General features: G+C 40.5%; 1 protein-coding gene and 1 pseudogene across 3 annotated transcripts in view; both read right to left on the bottom strand.

Annotated features, from left to right (window-relative positions):
* The window catches only part of LOC145397755 (uncharacterized), a 602,404-nt gene that overhangs the window by 298,979 nt on the left and 283,305 nt on the right, over positions 1-20,120 (bottom strand). The gene's annotated exons all lie outside the window — the stretch shown is intronic.
* LOC145397931 (5S ribosomal RNA) lies at positions 3,358-3,476 on the bottom strand (annotated as a pseudogene).

Here is a 20,120-nt window from a genome sequence, read left to right as displayed (position 1 = left end):
AAAAGGAACAGGAGGGAGAGAACGAGGAGGAACGGAAGCCAGCGACAATGAGGAAAGGAAGTTGAAGAAGGGGAAATAAAGAAAGAGAAGAGGAAAAACAACGAAGAGGGAAAAAAGACACAAAGGAAAGCTAATAGGAAGAGGAGGGGACAAAAGAAGAAACAGGAGGAAGAAGAAAGGGAGACTGGAGGAGGAGGAGGAGGAGGAGGAGAGTGAGACAGAGAGAGAGAGAGAGAGAGAGAGAGAGAGAGAGAATACACTACAAAAATATGGTGAAATAAGGAACATAAACTGCTAAAATATGCTAACAAGTCTCCTATGCAAATGACACAGCGGCTAATCGAGTGTAAAAGAAAAAATTATGAGAGTGGAAAGTCGTAAGAGGAGTCGTTAGTGAGTAGGGACACACATGCAAGGGGTTTCTATTGTAGAGGCCATTTTTAACATGCTTTGGCAATTAGTCAGACTGATTGATAGATAGACAGATAGATTCACTGATGGACAGATAGATATAAACAGATGGTGGATAAAGTGGAGACAAAACTATTGACAATGGTTTACTTTTAGGACAGCTCGTCACTGAGCAGAGACAAAGTTCCTGGAGGTCCATTTTTAGAGAGAGAGAGGGGGGGGAACGTGATTGAGGTGCCAATAGCATCCTGAGGTAGGAACGCGTGCTGCTTTGGAGTTGTTTGTTTCTCCCTCTCTCTCTCTCATATAGATAGATATACAGACAGAGATAGATAGATAGATAGACAGGATAGATAGATGAGTGTATAATATATATAAATATATATATTATACATATACACATGATATATTTTTCTATCGACATCTATCAATCAGTCGGTCTATTTTTCTGTCTTTTCTGCTTGTTTGACAGAATTTCATGATGTGGACAACAAAATAACTATAAACAGTGAAAGATACAACTTCATTCATTCAGTTTTCGACGTCATAAGTGCTATAATGTAAACTGCAAACAACCTGTAAAACAATTCGGTTTACCTTAATCTATTTCCTCTAGCCCTCCCTTTGTAATATATCCACAGAAAACGTTCCCACACGTACACATTTTCTCTCATTCGGCAGGGCACACTATTCTATACTGATGAAACATTACTGATTATATGTGAAAGATAACAATGTATGAATTCCCTGATATCTGTATGACTGAGATTAAATAAAACTAGGTGTGTATGTGCCAATAAAATCTAGGACCACATAATAAGAATGAAAATGAAAATAATCAGAATAGCGGGAACTCTACGGATTTACTTCTTCACATTTCACTTATTCTACTATCATTAAGTGTACTGTATGCAAGTTTTTATCTTTCATGGTATTTAATCGCCTGTGAGTGTCCTGATTAAAATGAAAAAGCGACATGGATTTAAAAAGATACAAACAGTCAATCTGAGTGGTCCGTAATTAGAGCTCCGGTACAGAGTCAACTGGCTGTATCAAACGACTGAGTCTGCTGGTGTGGGCGTGAGTGTAGCAGTAGGAGTGGAAAATGAGTGTACGACGCACGTTTGATGGACTTAGGCGTACCTGCAATACACGAGAAATTGCCCGGTGGAGTGGAAAAGGAGTGTTTTTTATGGATCAATATGACTACTTTGACACTGGACACACATGATTGAATATTACGTTACAGTTATAATAGAGGCGTAAAATGTGCATATACAGGTGGGCAGGTATAACGGTGCACAAGTGGGTAGGTATAACTGCACAGATGAATAGATACGGCTGTGTACAGATGGGTAAAAACGTACATGACTGCACAAAAATGTGTGTGTGTGTGTGTGTGTGTGTGTGTGTGTGTGTGTGTGTGTGTGTATTCCTGTTTGCTTACGGGTGGGTTATTGGACTTCAGGAGAGGGGGACGAGACAGCCTATGTCCACACTCATATACATAAACAAAGTATGCTGACGGCAAGACAGAATGCTTTGATGAATGTACATATGTGTATTTGTTTAACACCAAGAAGAGCACCAATAACAATCACCTCTTATGGTCGAGTATTGCGTAGTAATCTGTAAATACCAAGCGATATTATACAGCCGGTATCATTAACCCTCTCTCTTGGAAATAAACATTCTATTCCACCTAATTCATGGTATTTTTATTTAGCTGGGAGCAAATCGTTAGACCCTGAGAATGTTAATACCAAGACGAAATATCAGACGTAATAACTTGTAGTAACTAATAATACTCAAAAATCCAAAAGAAATTTGAGTACTAAATGTCGGCATGATTCAATAAAGTCTACGGGCAATGATACCCATAGTTCACTTACTTGGGGGGCACCGGTTGTGTAATACTGGCGCTGCACACATCAAAATTTTGGTGTTTGGCGATACTGCAAAACTTTCTCGCTTCAGTTTCACTCCATATATTTCCTTTTTTTTATCATCCACTCCTTTCCACCTCATTTCCAGGATTAAATGCACTTGATCTCTCCTTCTTGTCTATTCCACTATCTCCATTTCACTTTGGTTTTATTTTATCGAATTATAGATATATTGTATATCAATATATGTCAAACATTTATATATAAAAATGCTCACCACAATCGATTGGTGTATCTATCTATCTGTTTATGTCCATCAGCCTATCTACCCTATCATGCTTTTTTTTGTATAATCAACAGTCAACAAACCTGTCTCTCTATTTAGCTTTTCAATCATTTATTTGCCTGTCTACATATACGGCCATCCAGCTCCACCCATCCCTCTATTTATTCACGGTTTGCGTTTCTAGCCATCCATCTATTAATTCACTCATATATTGTCATTCATCGATCATTTCGCTCATCCATCGAGTTACCTATCCATTTATACTGTATATTCATATGTAAATCCATTCTTTCTATCCATCATTCTACTCACACATCTTTACATTCAATAAGTACATAGACATACATTTATGAATGCATATATCCACCTATATATATCTACCCAGATGAATCATATGTATTCATTTATGAATGCATGTATCCACCCACCTGTATCTACCTACTGTAGATGAATCATAATCATTCATCTGTCCATCCATATATATATTAATCTATTAACACACACACACACACACTGAATATATATATATATATATATATATATATATATATATATATATATATATATATATATATATATATATATATATATATCGACCAATCTTGTCTCTACCCGTCTTTACACACACAAAAAAAAAAACTGATCCATACAAAAACAAACAAAACAAATTGCCAGACGCCATATATCCCAAACGGGGTGGCCAAGGGCTTAGAGTTAATTGTTTTTACAGGGAGGGGCACTAATCCTCCACCAACCCCAACTGACACGTAGGGATGCCAACAGCATCTGGTGTTCCCAGGCGGTCACCCATCCAAGTACTAACCAGACCCAGCGTTGCTTAACGTCGCTGATCGGACGGGAAGCGGTGTACTCAACGTGGTCCAACAGTCGGTCCAGATACCAATCTATATATCTATCTATCTATCTGTATATCCAACAGTTCACCGCAATATCATAATTCTCTCTTTCCTCCTCTCTTCATCCTACTGTGACACTTCCTACTACTGGCGCAATATCCAATTAAGCCCGTATGTCACTTTATCTTTCCTTTATTGTACTCTCTCTCTCTCTCTCTCTCTTGTAATATCATTTTTGCAGTCAAATAATTCTACTACCCTTGCTCACTATTTTATGCTTACATACATTCTCTCCCTTCCATTCAGACTCTGACATTTCTCAATTTCTCTTCCCCCTTTTCTTTTCATTTCTCTTGCCTCCGTTCTGTCTCTCGCATACTGTATATTATTTCTCATGCATAAGCTCTGTTTCTCTTCACATTTGCTCATATACATTCTCTGGCTAATCCTCTTTAGGTTTTGTAAGGACTAAAACTTTCTCCCCCAGCCCTCCTCTCACTCTCTCTCTCTCTCTTCCTCCCCATGCGGTGCTGACAGACCAATATGCAGACACAGAAACTGGTCACCAGGGCTTGCCACCTCCCTTCCATTTCTCTTCCCCACCCTTTTCTACATGTTTTTATTTACTTTCTCATCTTTCAAATTTTACAGTCCACTTCTCGCATTCATTTTCTTGCCACTCTTCCTTTTCGATGATTCCGTAATTCTTCTAACTGCTAGTATTTTCCTGAACACAATTAACAAGCTCAAGCTCCTATATTTACTCTTTGTTGAAGAAAACTGATTGGTGTTAGGTGGACCACATTGTTACAGTTTTCCTAACCATAACAGAATTAATGGCTCGCGTATTATAATTACTTTGCTCTAATAATTCCCTCTCAGCTGAATAAAATCGTCGAGCGTTGGCCGGAATAAAATTCGAAAAATGGCAGGATCACCACAGGGGGTAATAGTCTGGCGGAAACAGAAAAAATGAATGTGGGTTAAAAAAAAAAAAAAAAAAAAAAAAAAAAAAAGGACCAAGAATTTTTTAAACCACCATAGTAAGACACCTATACTGAGCTGAGTGAAATCGACTGAAGCAGATTCTCATGCCTGGGTTCTGTTATTTTAAGTACAGTTTTCTATACATCAATTTACATACATGGTAATTACTTCTTTCTCTACTCTACTCTCTCTCTCTCTCTCTCTCTCTCTCTCTCTCTCTCTCGTCAATAAAAAGCTAAAAAAAAAAAAATCCTGTGGCCTCAGTCATCAGTAATTACACACCTGCCATCCTCACTGTCCAGGTCTGTCACGGAACAAGTGACTTTTTTTATCGTTCCGTCTTTTATGCAAATTCTCACAACCTCGCTACTTATGGAATTTTCGGAAAGACATATTTTTCTTTTTTTCCCCTCGATGTGTTGTTTTTAGTGTTTTTTTTATTCCCATTGGGCACAGAAAATTGTCCTGTTTGTCAAGATGTGTGTCTGCTTCTTGTTCTTATTTCTTAAGTTGCTTTATTCGCTTTTTTCAACCTTGTCCTCATAGGTGACGTGTGTTTTTTTGTGGTTTTATTTTTTTCTGCCTTTTCTCGACTGTTTATCTCTGTGGCTTTCTTCCTTTTGCTTATTACTTGTCCTGTTTGTGAACTTAATTTTTTTCTGTTTTCTTCTTTTTTTTTCATGCCTGCTGGCAACTTGTGTTTTTTTATTTATTCCTTTTCCATTCTTACCACTTTCGTTGGCAAATCTTTTTTTTTCCTCTCTCTTCCTTTTCCTTTCTTCCCAGTTCTGTTGGCAACTTCTGTTCTTTTGTAATTTATTCCTCTTTCATTCTTCCCACTTTCGTTAACAACTTTTTCAGTTTTATTCTTTTTTTCATTCTTACCAGTTTTGTTGGCTTTTTTTTTCTTTCCCATTTTTGTTGGCGATCTTTTTTTTTTTTTTCTGTGATTATAAAGTCATCTCGATTTTACCCTTAACCCTCTCAGTGAAATGACGCGTTTTTCGTTTTATTCATACTGCCTCCACGGATTTTCCCCCTCGGCTGTCTTTTTATTTTTCCTTTTTTTCCGGTTTCTTATTTACTGCAAGGGATAGATAGGCTACAGCCCTCGGTAACTTATTCTCTACTCGTGGAATCACCTAATCTGAACCGCGCCACCAGATAGCATTAAAAAAAAAAAAAAATCACCAACAAGACTCTCTCTCTCTCTCTCTCTCTCTCTCTCTCTCTCTCTCTCTCTCTCTCTCTCTCTCTCTCTCTCCTCCGGTGTTGTTGTTATGGTAGGAATGTCGGCTCTTTCAACATACACTCTTTTATGTTCCTGTTCTCTCCATGTCAGCGCCCTTTGTCTTGTCGTCAGTCTGATCCTCTCTTTTCATTCCTATCTGTCAAACCATTTCTTCTTCTTCTTCCACTTATATTTACTAGCTTCTGTTTCCTGTCTGTTCAATCTATCTATAAAATTCTCCTCTCCTATATATATCTGTTCAGTTCCTTATTCTCTTATTTAATCTTCTTTAACTCCTATCCAACCAGCTGTATATATTTTTTCTGTTTATCTTGAGGTTTTGTTTTAGCTTTTCTCTGTTTCTCATCCCTTCACAATTTGACTATCGAAATACCTGCTCATGTTTTTCTGGTCATTTGAGGTTTAGGTAAAATACGTCCTTCTTTTTATTATAAATTCTGTCTCCGCTGTCGGCTTTCTTTTTTTATTTAATTTTTCTTCTTATCTATGGCTGATCCCCCTTGTTTAATTACTGTCACTACTTCTTACTCCTGTGCTCACAGGAAGAAAATCAAGGAACAGAAAACACACACATACACACACACACACACACGTAATGACAATATAATCTTTCTGGTATTTCAATTCTTCCCATTACTTCTGCAGACGCCATCACTTCAATACTCGCTGATCCACTAGTTTCCTCCCTTCAATCCTTCAGTAAGATTTATTAAACTCATTCCTCTATTGTCTGTCGGTTTTATTAGCTTACGGGAAAAAATTCGTTGTGAAGATGTTTATAGAAATTATTAACGTCTTCATGATTTCAACAGATTCTAAAACCTTCCTCTTGTAGAATTTATTACTTTTTTAGTGTATTTCCCCCTGTATTGCGCATCTCTACAATTAGCAGTTCCCAGTCGATGGAGAGGAAACTGTTCGCTGTTAATGATGCTACTATAGTTAACAATAATTAGCAAAAGACCATAAACTTAAAAGGATGCTGAGAGTAGTTAATAATATGTAATAAACGACCATATGCCCAGAAGTATGTTGATGGTAGGTAGCAATAATCAGTAAGACTATAAACCTAGAAACATAGTGAGAGTACTTCTTAATAATCCGTAAAAGACCATAATACCAGAAACGCATTTACTGCACTTAGTAGTAATAAGTGACAAATCATAAACCTAGAAGCAGCGTCTAGAAAGAATAACTAACAACTGATTAAAAAGAAGGCCACACAGTCTACAGGCATAGCAATCCAAATTTCACTTATTCGCGTACCTTGGTCTTCAACTTCGGCTCGACGATGGGCCATGAATAAGATCAGTAAAATCTTCTGGGAGTGTGATGTGTGCATTGATATTTTTCTCCTGTTTACCGATCCAGATAGAACACGTACCTGACGTGTGATACGGAGAAAGGATTGCCATAATTATGTTGGTAAATGTAGTTGAGGCTGGGAGAGAGGTGAGAGATTCAGGACTAGATACGTGGGAGATGGGTGTGAGCGTATAATTATTCTGAGACCAGTCCTGTGTCAACTCAAGAATAAAGATGAATGAGAGACTACCAAGCCTTTAATTCATCACTAACGTCCTTTAAGAATAAGACTAAGAGCAGTAACAGGAATATAATTATGTGTATATCAGCATATTGACAGGGCTGAAGACCCCAGGACAAGAGTAAGAGAAATATTGGTCTTATGCAGCGCCGTCTTCAAAGGATAGATATTGCCGCTGTGTGTATCCGCTCTGGATTCTGGTGATATCGGACACTAAATAAAATACGCTATGATAAAAGTTTTCCGATCGTGTTTGGGTGAATTCTGTTGCAGCGATGGCACACACACACACACACACACACACACACACACACACACACACACACACACACACACACAAGGCATCTTTACTAAAATCACATCCTATTAAGTATATTTTTTATCTCGTTTCTTTACGACGATTTTTTAAAACCCCAAAATAACCTTTTGTTCTATTGGGGTCATTCTTATCATCACCATCATCATCATTTTAGGGCCCTTCGTAGTGAAATGGTTAATATCGCAGGGGAGATAATCTGAACCTGCCCTGACTATCCCAGTATTTACACCAAACTATCTTATTCAGCTCAGGGGGGACTTCTCGAGATGGAGATGTGAGGCAAAACTTTCATCCATGCCTTCGCTAAGAGAAGTTTTCCCTTATCTGAATTAATCGTTTGTAAGTGGAAAGAATGAAGTAAATATGGTTTTCGAAGTGAATGGGTTAACAGCTTAGCACATGGCGTGAGGTGAGTCAAAATGCCACACCTACACCTCCACTGCCACATCTCACACTGCTGCTTATTACACTGCCACATCTCACACTGCTGCTTATTACACTGCCACATCTCACACTGCTGCTTATTACACTGCCACATCTCACACTGCTGCTTATTACACTGCCACATCTCACACTGCTTCTTATTACACTGCCACACCTCACACTGCTTCTTATTAAACTGCCACATCTCACACTGCTTCTTATTACACTGCCACACATCACACTGCTTCTTATTACATTGCCACACCTCACACTGCTTCTTATTAAACTGCCACATCTCACACTGCTCCTTATCACACTACCACACCTCACACTGCCACATCCCACACTGCAACACCTCACAGTGCAACGTCTCACACTGCCACACCTTACACTGTCGCGCTTCACACCATATAATCTTGCCTCCTGTCTCATACACCGCATTCGGTCCTCTATCACCTGGAAAAGCATTGTCACCTTTTTATAGTGTTACCTATCATCTGCTGTCTTCGTATTTTCCGACTCAGCATGAAGAATCGGCATTGCAACTGCGTTATCACTAGTTGTAATTGCAAACTTTTCTTCCTAGTAAATGAAGAGTAAATTATTAAATCTGTTTATGCTCCAAAAGAGTCGACAAGAGTGTTATGGTGAGAATAGGCATTAAAATAACGATAAAATGAACTCAGATTATTTTTTCATATGGTCACAAAAAGAAAAAAAAAATTTGCAAATGTAAGGATGTTTGTTATCTATTTTTCATAACTCCCCACTCTCTCTCTCTCTCTCTCTCTCTCTCTCTCACACACACACACACACACACACACACACACACACACACACACATCTAAGGCGTCTCGTACCCGCCGAGAACCCAACCCAACCCACCAACATGAAAGCATTGCCGTTCCCTGAGCTAATATTCGCCTCCATTGGCTGTCACCTCCCTCACTTCCCTCGCAGACCTACATATTACTCTTCTAAGGCCTCTCATGTTCTCTCGTTTTCGTTTATCCTTCTCTGATCTCCTTACCTGAGCATTCTACATGTCTTTGATGTCATTCTCGCATTCTTTTCCTTACCGTCGAGTTATCAAAGCCACCCTTGCATTCTCTGCCCTATCGCTGTCATCATTATTGTATTCTCAAGCACAACTACTGGTCCTCGTTGTCATTCTTGCATTCTCTTGTCCGTCTTAGTACTTTCGTTGTCATTCTTGCATTCTCTTGTCTGTCTTAATGCTTCGTTGTCTTTTTTGCATTCTCATCTCTGAATTCATACCGTCACTGTCATTCAAGTTGCATACTCATCTTTATCTTCATTCCATCGTTATCATCCTTGCTGTCTCTCGCCCATTAACACGCGTTCGTGGTCATTACTGCATTCTTTAGTCTTTGGTCGCTTAATTACTATAATGCATCTTACCAATGTTTTTATCTTTTCAACACACGATCATCATAAAAATTCCTTACCCTCATCATCACCCATTATCATCCTGCATCAGTCTTCTTCAGCGAATTACTGGACCCAGTTTCTTATTTATAAATGAAGAATGCAGTTTTAATTCACATATAGCTTCTTCGTATTTGTTACATAATGCGGATTCTCTCTCTCTCTCTCTCTCTCTCTCTCTGGATCTCTTCATTCAGCTGGTGACTTTGGCTGATCCTCTCACACTCAGCCCTGTCTTTCAGTCTGACAGTCGCGTACTCTCTCTCTCTCTCTCTCTCTCTCTCTCTCTCTCTCTCATTAATTTAGTCCTCTGATCTTCCCTTTTATCGTCCTCAATCAGTTCTTCTAATTCACATTTTTCTTTTCCTTCTATTAGATTATGAAGCCTTCTAGTTCAACAAATTAACCTCTCTCTCTCTCTCTCTCACTCTTTCCTTCTTTCTCCCGACCTACCTTCTCTTCTGTCTCTCTTAATATCTCCAAACATCTTCTCTTTCGACCTCTCTTCCTCCACAATTTTTAGAAATTTACCTCTTTTCTTGCTTCTCCTCTTGTCTCAACATCGAAACTCTTTTCTTATTTCCCCCCTTCCTTCTCTCTTTCTGCCTTCTCTCCTCTCTTCCTCCTTCCATTTCTTTCTCCTACCTCGTATTGAACTCTCCCCGCCTTCTCTCCCCCTCTCGCCCCTCCTGTCGTCTTTTCCTCTCTTCTTAGCACTTGTTTTTCCTTCCTCCTCTTCCGACCCTTGTCTTCCCTTCTCCCATTCTCCTCCTTCACCACTTCTCTTCTTCCGCTTTTTTCTCTGCCTCTCTTCTCATTTTCTTTCCCTTTTTCACTTTCCCCCATCAACTTCTCTCCCATCCTTCTATCTTCCCTCCCCTCTCTCCTTTCCTCTTCTCTCTCCTTGATGTCTTCCCCTTCTCCCCTCCCCTCCGATTTCCTAACTTCTTTTTTTTCTCTCCTTTCCTCCTCTTCCTTCCTCCTTGCAAGACTTATTACCACCTTAACTTTCTCTCTCTCTCTCTCTCTCTCTCTCTCTCTCTCTCTCTCTCTCTCTCTCTCTCTCTCTCTCTCTCTCTCTCTCCCTTCTTTCGTCTCCTCCTCTCTTCCTCTCCTGTCTTTGCATCTTCCTCTCGATCTACTATTCCATTTCTCCCTTTTCCTTTTCTTCCTTCCTCCTGTCATGATACCATCCACTCTTTTCCTCCTTCTCTTCCTCCATCCCTCCTCCATCCCTCCTCCTCCTCCTCCTCCCTCCCAGTTATATTACCTCTCTTTTCAGCACGCCAAGAATGCGATTTGTAATTACCTCCCATCCTCGTCCTTTCCTCTCTCTCTTCATCTCTCTTCCTCCTCCCCTCTCAGCTCTCTTCCCCTCTTTTCTCTCCCCTCTCCTCAACTCTCTTCCTCCTCTCCCTTCTTTTCTCACCTCTCCTCCTCTTCTTCCTTCCTACTCCTTCTCTTTAGTACGTCAAGAATGCAATTTATCCGAACTTCCTCCTTTACTTTCATTTCACCTCTCTCTTCCTCTTCTCCCTCCCTCCCTCCCTCCCTCTCTTCACCCCTCTTCCTCCTCTCCCCTCTTCTTCCTCACCTCTCCTCCTCCTCCTCCTCTTCCTTCCTCCTCCTCCAAGTCGTATTACCTCTCTCTTCAACACGCCAAGAATGTGGTTCGTCCTATCGCCTCTTAGAAGTCAAACTCGATTTTCACTTTTCCTCTTCGATGTCACTGGGATTTTTTTTTTTTTTCGCTTATATATTTTCCGATATATTTTTGTCCGTAAAGTTACTGTCAATATATTTTTCCACATTTTTTGTCTATATACTTTTTGTCGACATAATTGGTCAATAGTATTTTTTCTTTTTGCTGATATATACTTTGTCGGTAGATATTTTTGCCGATTTTCTTTGTGTATATTATTTCTTATGGATTTACTTTTTGTCGACAAATTTTTTCAACGACATACCGTATTTTTTGCCGACACAATATTTTTGCTGGAATACTTTCGCCGATATACAGTATTTATGCCCATTGATTTGTCGCCTTAATTTTCTACCGATTCTTATCGTCAATATAAATTTCACGTTTTTTCCAACTTCTTTCGACATACTCCCATTCCATCCTTTGCCCATACATTTTTGCTGCTATATTACTACCAATATATTTAGTTCAGATATTTGGGGGCCTATCTATCTATCTATATATCTATCTATATATACAGTACCGGTATATATATATATATATATATATATATATATATATATATATATATATATATATATATATATATATATATATATATATATATATATATATATATATATATATATATATATATATATATATATATATATATATATATATATATATATATATATATATATATATATATATATATATATATATATATATACATATATTTATATAAATATGTATATATATATATATATATATATATATATATATATATATATATATATAATATGAATATTATATATATATATATATATATATATATATATTATATGAATATTACATATATTATATATTATTATATATTATTATATATATATTATATATTATATATATATATATACTATATATATATATATATATATATATATATATATATATATATATATATATATATATATATATATTCAGTAATGTTTTATTCCTATATACATTTTTTTTTTCTCACGACACGGTTATCCTCCTGTTGTTGTTGTTTTTTTCGAAAACAGTTTTGCACTCAAGATTATCACCTCTAGAGCTTTTCGCTCCCTATACATTTTCCCTCCAGACATATTTCCCTTCTGATTTTCCTTTTTGCTTGGCGTCCTCCATATATTTTTTCTGGCAATGTACTTTGCTCCCAACATGCTTCTGCCTCTGATACGCTCCCGATATATTTTTACTCGTTTTCCTCCGATCCCATCTTTTTCTTGATCACGTAAATATCAGAGGAAATAACGAAAAATGTTATTCTAAAAAACATCCATAATAGACATCGCCCACCACTAATAGATGCAGAATTTATTTATGTACATGCTAGGAACAAATTATTTATTAACTTGTTCTCGCTTCCCAGGCAAAAAAATACACTGACTCTTTCATGGTCAGGGTAAATCTAGTAATAAATTCTACCAAACATCTGATTATTTTATTACAGGTGAGAGAGTCATAGAAGCCTGAGTGTTACCTGTGTTATAATTACGGTATCCTGACGTGTTATTTTACTCTAGTTGACACCAGACAATTATATTCTGCTGAGAGAGAGAGAGAGAGAGAGAGAGAGAGAGAGAGAGAGTCATGGGAGTCTGAATTAATATTACCTTTAACCCTTTCACGGTCGGAATAACTCTATCATTTCACGGTACTAAAAGCGAGATAATTTTGAGCTGAATCATAGGAGCCTCACTCAATAAACTATCTTAATGGGAACTGGCCAGCCCTAACGACTTTAACAATATAATTACGCCAACATCATTAAAGGAAAATTACCGCTCCATGAAGCCTCTCTACCCTGGCAAAGCACATTAATGACGATATAAAAAGACGCATAGATTTTTTTTTGCCCTAATTCCCCATTATTTTGTACTTTGCCTTATTTTGTCCTATTACCGAAAAAATAACATCTGCGAAATTTCTCCACCAGACTCCATCATTTTTATTTTTCTGTAGTTTTCCTTATTCAGTCATGTTCGTGGAAAATAATATAGAGTAAAATGAAAGATGGACATTAGTCTTCCCCCAACATTTTCTATATTTCTGTACTCTCTCTCTCTCTTTCCTCCTCCTCCTCCCCCTCCCCCTCCTCCTCCTCGTTTCTCTTCCAGCTCCCTCATATTTTCCGCAGCGTACTGTTCGCCATCACACGCTAATAGGATAGCCACGGTGACCAATGAACTAATAGGAGACTAATAGGAGACGCACCCTTCCATGGACAGGGGAAGGGGATGACAGGGGAAGGGGATGACAGGGGAAGGGGACCAGAGGAGAGGGAGACGAGAGGGTAAGGGAGAGAGAAGACTGATGGTGGGGTGCCGGGATGGAGAGGGGGTGTGGATGAGAGAGGGTGTGCGGGAGAGGGGAATAATGAGTCGAGGGATGGATTGAGTGGGGTGAGAGGGGGGTAATGAGAGAGATTAATAAGAGGTGGATGGGGACTACAGTGGGAGGGTTAAAGTGGGAGAGGCGAGGAGAGTGGTGAGAGGGAGAGGAGGGTGATAGGAGGCGAGAAGACGAGGGGATGCGAGGAGGAAGGTAAGACGATAAGAGGAAGATTAGGTGAAAGGATGAGCGGAGTGACTGGGAGGCGATGACAGGGCAAGGGAGTGAAAGGGGGATGTGGCGACAGGGAGAGAGGGTGAGAGAGTGGAAGGTGGATGAGGGGAAGGGAAGTACATTATCTGCATTAAGCTACGTCAATGTAAAGGTGGAGCTGTTTTGTAAAGCATGCCTGGAGGGAGTGAGGATTTGGAGTGACGATACGAGAGGGAAAGGGAGTGATCGAGAGAAGGCAGAAAGAGACAGGTGGGGGGACACAGGAGATGTGGAGAGACAAGAGGTGGGGAGAGACAGGAGGTGGAAGGAGAGAAGTTGAGGGGAGTGGGGGAGAGGAAGTGGGAAGAGACAATGGGTGGGAGACAAGATGTGGAGGGGTTCTACTAAAGGCAAAATGGGGGTTGGGTGAGGGGGTGAGTTACAGAGGATGGGGTTATCATTATCATTTTTTTTTTTTTTGACAAGTACAATCAAGGGATGGAAGTGGGAGGTGGCTGAGAAATGAGGGAAGGAGGGGAGACAAGGATGGAGATAAGAGAGGGCAGATGTGTGTGCGGGTGCGAGGAAGTTTTAGAGGGTGTAAATGGGGGAGAATTTTGACTGGTAGAAATGAGAAATAGAGAAGAGGAGATGGGTGGGAGGTGCGGGGAGTGGGTGGAATTAAGGTCAATGAGTGAGGGGTAAGGCTGTGAGAAGGTAGGGATGATGGAGCTCTATAGATGGTTAATTTTCACCTGACAAGATCCCTAACACCTTTTTGACTTAGTTGATGGCCAGGTGTAATCAGATGGGGGGATAAATATATGTATAATGCCTAAAGAGGCTCATCCTACATTATAACTTAAGGCTCTGCGAAATTTCACGCAACCAGAAGTTAATATTCAAGTTGTGGAACTAGCCAAGTTACATAAACAAACTGGTTATAGTGACAGACAGGCAGAACGCGGAGTTTGGGAAGAGAGTGAGAGGGATGAGATGATAAACTGAGAGTGGGGTGTGGATTATACTTGCCGGAAGAATGAGGGGAGGCGTTGGAGGTAAGGGGACGGGGAGAGAGGCAGGGAAAAGGTGAGGAGGTGCTAAAAAAGGCAGATTCGCGGAGTGGAGGGGAGACGAGAAGTAGGTGGGAAGAAAGGGACTGGGAGGGGGAGGTATTGATTCTTTTGGCAGACAGAATGACAGGGTGAATGTGGGAGGCTGGCTGCAGAGTGAGCACAGAGAGGGAGACAAGAGAGATTCTAGTGAAGGACAGAAAGGGAGGATGGATAAGGGTCGGGGAGTTGGGATGTGAGGGGTTGGTTGGGGGGAAAGAAGGTGAAGAGAGGGAGTGAGGGAAGGGGAAAAGGGGGGGAGAGGCAAAGGGTTGGAGGTGGGGATTGTCTAGTGAGAGTGAAAGGAGGGGGAAGACAGGAGGTGGGGGTCTAATGCATACAGCAAGGTAGGTGTGGGCTTACCGGGGAGTGAGAGGAGGGGGAGACAAGGGATGGGTGTGGGGGCTGGGGTAGATCTACTGAAATCCAAAATGGTGAAGGGGGGGTCTAGATGGGAAATGAGGGGAGAGGGGTGGAGACAGAGACTGAGGAGTGTGGAGCTGGCTGGAGAGTGGAGGAGGAGGAGGAGGGAGCAAAAGGAGTGGAGTATTAGCTGGGAAGTGGGGGAATGGGGTATGGGGGCAGAATTTTTTACTCATTTTTTTTCTGCAATCAGAATGAAGGGGAGGGGTACGGGTTGCTGGGTTGGCGAAAGGGGAAGACAGGTGTGTGGATGAGATTTCTGTTGACTGGCAAGGTGGGGGAGCTGGGAATTAGCCAGGGGATGAGGAGGAGGTGAGGGAAAACAGGGAGGAAAGGAGATGAACGAGTGATATAAGGAGGGGGGGGTCACTTTCCCCCTACCCTCACTAGGGGAAAAATTGACTGAAGGGAGGGGAGTAACTGAAGGGAATGCAGAGAAAGGGGGAAAATGAGTGGGGAGACGATGGGAGAGAAAGCAGAATAAAGGGTGAAGGGGGGGTGACTGGGGAACAAGAATATGGAGAGAGGAAACAGCAGAGGAGACGGGGAGAGGGGAGGAGAGGGGAGAAAGACAAGGGGGAGAGGTAGTGAGGGAGGTTACTTTCAGGGGTAGGGGGATAAGGGGGGCTATAATCAAGGGGGGAAGGAGAGGGGGACGTATAAATAGATCAGAATCATCACGTTACAGAATCAGACAAGGGAGAATGGTGGTGCCCGTATATATTCATTTTAAGGGACATTACGTCGACAAAGAGAGAGAGAGAGAGAGAGAGAGAGAGAGAGAGAGAGAGAGAGAGAGAGAGAGAGAGAGTTATAAAGCAATATGAAAAAGTCAATAGAAAAACGTGACACTCCTGAAAAAATAACGACAAAAAATGAAAAAAAAAGAGGCAACAGAGTGAACAAGATTGGAAAATTGGGGGGGGGGGAGAGAAAGAGAGAGAGAGAGAGAGAGAGAGAGAGAGAGAGAGAGAGAGAATACTGGGAAAGAAACGGGACAAGGGAAGATAATAATGAATGTGATAAGAGGGGAAGGTTCTGGGGTAATGGAATGAGATGATGGTAATTAATGACGGAGGGAGGAATGGAAGAAAGGACGATGATGATGATGAAGTTGAGGGCGGCGGCGGCGGCGGTGGTGGTGGTGGTGACGGTGGTGGTGATGATGATGATGACGATGATGAGGGTGGTGGTGGTTATGATGATAATGGTGATGATGAGCAAGATGATGATGATGGGAAATGTATGAGAACAGAATTGTGTCATAAGAGGAAGACAAAATAAATAACACGAAGAGAACGGGGGAGAAACGAATGAGAGAGAGAAAAAGAAGGAGGGAAAGCCAGGAGTGAAACAGGAATGAGAGAAAGGTTGATGGTGGAGAAAGTGAGGGTGAGCGAGAAAAGAGAAAAAAAAAGCCTGAGGAAATAGATAAAAATATTCCTAAGGACAGTGAGAGAGAGAGAGAGAGAGAGAGAGAGAGAGAGAGAGAGAGAGAGAAAGAGAGAGAGAGGGAACCGAGAGAGGACGATGATGGAGGGACAGGGAAGAAAGAGAAAAGAAATGACTCAGGAAGATTAGATAAGAATTGACTATGGGAGGAGATGGGAAGGGGTTGACATGAGGATGGACAGGAAGTAAAAGAGAGAAGTAAGAGAGGAATATGATTGGGAATGCACTGGGAGAAAAAAAAATGAGAAAGGAAGAAAGAAGGAAAGTTAAAAAGATGGGAAGAGATAAACGACGATGGGAAGGATAGAGAGAGAGAGAGAGAGAGAGAGAGAGAGAGAGAGATTAAGGAGAAAAATGAGAAAGGAGGTATTGAAAAACTGAAGCGGATGATGGAAGAACAAGAGAAATAAAAATGAGAAGAGTAGGAGGAAGAAAAAACAAAGTGTGATAGGGGAAAATACTGAGGGAGGCAGGAGTGAGAAAGAAGAAAGTAAGAAAGGGGAGAGAGGAGGGGAGAGACTGTAATGAGCCGGTGTGAAACAAATGATGGAGAAAAGAAGATAATAAGGAAAATTAATGAGGGAATGATGGGCGAGTGAAATGAAGAAGGGGGAGGGCAGACGAAAATAACGATAGAAAGGAAGCTAAAGCCATAAATGAGAGAGAGAGGAAGAAAATTAAAGACAGGAGGGACAGAGAGAACAGGAAGATGGAGAAAGGAAAGTGAGGGGGGAGAGAGAGAGAGAGAGAACTTCGACCTGTTTTTTTTTTTCTTTCTTTTTCTGCTAAGATGCTGACAAACGAAACCCTCACTTTTCTGCGATTGATGTTGGCACGAACCATGTCCAGTAGTGTTTAGCAGAACAGATACGATTTAATCCTAATGGAGCTTAATTTATTGGGGATTATTTTGGGGGGTTCAGATTTAAACGAATGAACTGGGGTTGCAGCGAGGACAATCAAAGTAGCGATGCTTTTTGTGTCGCTGCAGGTAAGAAAAAAGAAAGGTAGTAAGTGCGCTACTGCAGCTATATAAAGTGCTGTTTCATACTTACAAGTGTTTTAGTTCAGCAGGAGAAGAACACGACTTACCTGCAAAGATAATTAAAGATCAGCAACAGGGGAAAAAATAACCACTTTTACAAACAAGTACACCGTTGATAATACCTACGAATAAAAATGGCAACAGCAATCATAACAGCACATATAAATAACACACTAATCAGAGCTCCACAGCGAGCATCTTCAACCATGCAAATATTGTGTCTATACTTCCATTTAATTCAGCAAATAATGCCTCCACAATTTAAACTCATCCCCTGACCCTGATGTATACTATAGTAATTTATTTAGTCTGACCACTTTCCACCAGAATATTTTCAGCTGAATAGAACCCTAAAAAGCAGGATATCGGGGACAGAGTGATGCCTCCATTGCAGTGTGACGCAAGGGCAGCCCCCCCTCAAAGAAAAATAAATAAATAAATAACAATAATGTTAAAAAGCGGAAAAAGTGGAACACGCAAAATGCATTAAAAACAAGATATCGACGAGTTGTTTACGCTTGCAATAAAAAAGCCCCCCCCCAAAAAAAAAAAAAAAAAAAAAGCAAAAAAGACGGGAGGAAAAATCTGCAGCAAAAAATCGACTAATGTACAAGGCATAGATAAAAATGAAGAAAGAAAATTGGAACACGGAAAGGTTATCGACGAACTCATTAGGCCTCCACGGAACACGACAGACAGGGTCACAGAAAATCAATACAAAGCAGAATTATAACAGTAAACAAGAGGCAAGCAAGGAACGACTATGGGAGAAAGGAACAAACACTAAATATTACAAAGAAAACAGAGTAAAAAGAGAAAGGAAGGCAAAAACAAGGAGCATATTATGTCTGAAAGGAACAGCGACTAACATCCGTCTAAAGCAGAGGAAAAAGAGTAAACAGGAAGCATAAATGGATGAAAGTAACACCCACCACAAATCTGAAGAAAGTAGAGTAAATTGACTAAAATAAGAAGCATATGGGTATGGATTAAATAAAGTAACTAAAAAAATCAGTAGAAAGCAGAGTAAAAAGAGAGAATGAAGCACCAATCAAGGAGCACGTATGGATGAAAGGAACAATCACTAACAATCAAGCGAAAGCAAAGCAAAAGAAAAACAAGAAAGAAACATGGAACATAATCTGGATGAAAGGAAGTCACTAAAAGCAAATAAAAAAAGAGTAAATAAACAAGAAGGAAACAAGAAACATGTATCGACAAAAGGAAGAGCGACCAAATATAAGAAGCTATAATCTTAAAACATGAAGCATAAAAGAAAACAACGAGTATCATTAATAACTTAGGGTCACCCTCAACCGAATAAAATCATCTGACGCTACCCAGAATTGAACTCTAGACCTGCCCTATCATACGAGGGTTAAGATAAGATTATAGTTTTTTTTAGTTTAGTTTGGGTTAGGTATAGTATGGTTCGAACTGACCGTCAGGTTACATTACCTTATGTTATATTACGTTAATTAAATCAGAATAAGTAAGGTTAGATAAAGCTTAATTAAATTAGAATACAAATTAAGATCAAATCAGGCTAAAATTAAAGGCCAAACTAGATTACGAACAAACTGGCTAAATGGGGTAAGGTTAAGAGAGGGTAAAGGTTAAGTGGATGTCAGATTAGGTCAGGTAATATCAGGATCAGCTTACGTACGAATTGTTTACGCTATGTTCAAGGTCAGACTAAGTTTAATCAGATAGGATAGGTAGGAATAAGTCCACAAGATAACTAGTTAGGCCTGCAAAAAGTGAGTGGCAGGAAAATCAATAACAGAGGGGGATCACGGCACCGACCTCATCAGGCGAGATTAGAGAGGAAAATAATGGCGGGACAAAGTTGCGTGCAGAGGCCAGGACACCACAACATGCAAGACTTGTTTCCCTCCATGTTGCCAAATTTAGCAAACTTGTGTCTGGATGTCAGTCTCTCTGCTGGCCTGTTGACCTGCCTGTCGGCCTGCCTGTCTAGCTGCCAGTCTCCCTGCCTACTGCTAACCAGCTGGCCTGTGCTTGCTTGTCAGCCTGCTTGCCTGTGTCACCCGTGCCTCCCTGTGTATGCCTACCAACATGCCTCCCTGTGCCTGCCTGCCTGCCTGCCAACCTACTTGCCCGTGCCAGCCTGCCAACCTGATTGCCTGTGCCTGTCTGCCAACCTGTTTGCCTGTGCCTGCCTGCCAACCTACTTGCCTGTACCTGCCTACCAACCTGCTTGCCTATGTCTGCCTGCCAACCTGCTTGCCTATGTCTGCCTGCCAACCTGCTTGCCTATGTCTGCCTGTCAACCTGCTTGCCTATGGCTGCATGTACCTGCCTGCTATCCTGCTTGCATGTGTCTGCCTGTCTCTGCTTGCCAACCTGTTTGCCTGTGTGTGCCTGCCTTCATCTCTCTCTCT

This window comes from Coenobita brevimanus, chromosome 43, assembly GCF_032717465.1.
Source record: "Coenobita brevimanus isolate Jiangsu-jjx chromosome 43, ASM3271746v2, whole genome shotgun sequence".
Classification (NCBI taxonomy): Eukaryota; Metazoa; Arthropoda; class Malacostraca; order Decapoda; family Coenobitidae; genus Coenobita; species Coenobita brevimanus.
This window is presented reverse-complemented; position numbering and strand designations above follow the sequence as displayed.